Source organism: Gossypium hirsutum, chromosome A08 (genome assembly GCF_007990345.1).
Source record: "Gossypium hirsutum isolate 1008001.06 chromosome A08, Gossypium_hirsutum_v2.1, whole genome shotgun sequence".
In the NCBI taxonomy this organism is placed as follows: Eukaryota; Viridiplantae; Streptophyta; class Magnoliopsida; order Malvales; family Malvaceae; genus Gossypium; species Gossypium hirsutum.
This window is the reverse complement of record NC_053431.1, coordinates 10,639,605-10,642,050: the sequence shown is the minus strand read 5'-3', so window position 1 is coordinate 10,642,050 and position 2,446 is coordinate 10,639,605. Positions and strand designations below refer to the sequence as shown.

Here is a 2,446-nt window from a genome sequence, read left to right as displayed (position 1 = left end):
ATAAGAGTAAAAAATCCTATATTGTCTAAGAACAATATGCAAATGGATTATAAGTCTATATATATCTATTTCCCATATCCATATCGCTTAAGAAAAACAAGGGAATAATGACCTGTTTTATAAATTTTATTTTCACATTAATAGGTGGCACTAGGAAATAAAAAAAATATATTGGTGCTGTCACTTTTAGTGCTGATGTGGTATAAAGCGCTTTATATTCACGATAAAAAAATTAACATTTATAAATATTTACATCAAATTTATGACTAATCAAACCAAATAATTAACCACCTTTTAGAAAAGTTTATCTAATTTAAAAATTGGGAAATCAAAGTCATCAAATTTTCGTTAAGATATTCTCAAATCTCAAGTACACGTAACGTAAATGTTGTGGGTACTTAGAGCTAGTTTGACAATGCTTTTGAAAAGTATTTTTGAGAAGTGCTGTGGAAAAGTGCTTTTGAGAAATGCTTTTGAAAAATTTAGTTTAAAATTTGAGTGTTTAGCATTGCTGTCAAAAAGTACTTTTGAGAAATAAAATGTCCATTTTATACATGTTATTATCAAGTAACAAATATACATTTAAATAATATTTAAATTAGTTAATATTATTATATTTTAGTAAGAATATAAAAAAATATATTATAATTTCTTGTTAATATTTTAATATATAAAATATAAATTTTAAATATTTTTAAGCAATAAATATTAATTATTTATAAAATTTAATTAGAGTATATAAACTATATTTTAAATATTTAAATATAACTATTAAATATTTGTAATTAGTATTTTAAAAAATATTTTTTTATTTTTAATTAATGATTTTAACACATTTGTAATTAAGTACCAAGAAAAAAAAAGTACTCTTTTATTGAAGGGGTGAAAAAGTAATTAAGCACTAAAAGTGCTTTTAGGAGAGGAAAAGCTAAAAATTTTAACTTCTCCGTTTCAGAAGTGCTTTTCAAAAGCACTTCTGAAAAGCTAAAAATTTCAGCCAAAAGCAGTTTGTTCTGCACAGCTTTTCTTCCAAAAGTGCTTTTGGAGCCAGAAGTGCTTTTGAAACGTAATGCAGAACTGGTCCTTAATTAATAGTGGAAACTGGGTTACCATTCATGCTTATATTTGGCCCAAATTCGCACTTCAACAGCTCCTCCATGAAGAGTTTAATCAGCCTGGACTAAATTTGCCGCCTCGTTACCTTTACGATAAATATGTTGCTTCCATCGATCATGATTCGAAAAAAGCCACTCTTCCAAAGCAGAGAAAGTCTGTTATAAATGGCCCAAAGTTCGGAATGTTAAACAATGCAGCAGCCGATGCCACCCAATTTTCATGCCCAATCCCCTGTCGATGCAAGCCCTGTTTCAGGGTGGCAGTTCCCATTGTGTCTGTTGACATGCATTGATCATTGTTTGGTTAATATATATTTATGATTTTTTGTTACAAATTTTAGTTTTGTGGTTGTTGGCATATTATGAGTATTATGGGAATGATGTTTGGGAGGCTATTCCTTGCGGCGTTGAATTGTTCATTCTGAGTGGGGAGGCCCTAATGGCTATTGCAGCCATATTCCTGTTTTGCAGGTAATAGACAATTCCACCCAAATTACTGTACATTACAGTTTCAGCCCGGAATAAATTGGCTATGGAAAAAGCAAAAAAAGGGAATAGGTCTGTCAGACAACTGTGCGACCATCCCAGCCGCTCAAGGCAAGCTAAGAACGATCCTCAGCGGTCGAAGTGAAACCGGCGAGGGCACCACAAGACCAATAATCACGCTTAGGTCACACAGTCATAGTTTGTCAACCAGACTTGAAATCCTGTCTCCTTTGAACTTATGGATACAGAGGTACGAGCCTATAGAACAGATCCTGTTCAAGTAAGGTCGTGCCCGATCAAGTCTTGAGTCGTTTTTAGATACCACTGGGCTTTGTCTTTCCTTCCGGATGTGGGATACTGATCAGCTTCTGACAAAACCAATCCGTGTTTTTTCTCTTCCGTAATTTATCGCCGCCATCCATTCAAAAAAGTTAGATATATCTCTGTTCAGTCCTAAATAGAATATAGTTTACATATACATCATCCCAGCTATTACATTAACTTGATTTACTGGGGTCTGTTCATGGCTCATTTAGCCTATTTCATGCTTTCTTCATAGTTTTCTCTTTAGAAAATGCTTGTCTTAGACTAAGCTAATAAAATAATTTACTTGGACCAAATAGAAATAATTTTTAAGGACTCTACAGCAGAGGATGTAGTTGTTAGCAATGTGTAGGTCTTCACTCAACTGATGGGAAGTGAATACAGTCGATGATGATGGTAATTTGCTGTGTTGGTTTGGTGATTGGAAGGTAGAATGATAATTTCTGTTTTATGTATTAATCTAAAACTCAGTTGACAATCAATCAAACACTTTATCTGCCACTCAACGACGACAGCCACTC

At 32.7% G+C, this 2,446-nt stretch overlaps 1 non-coding gene across 1 annotated transcript; it reads right to left on the bottom strand.

The window, feature by feature from the left end:
* Nucleotides 1–1,672: 1,672 nt before the first annotated feature.
* LOC121205486 (small nucleolar RNA U3) lies at nt 1,673–1,891 on the bottom strand. Its single transcript, XR_005900563.1, has one exon. It is a non-coding gene; the product is annotated as a small nucleolar RNA U3 (small nucleolar RNA).
* Between the last annotated feature and the right edge of the window lie 555 nt (nt 1,892–2,446).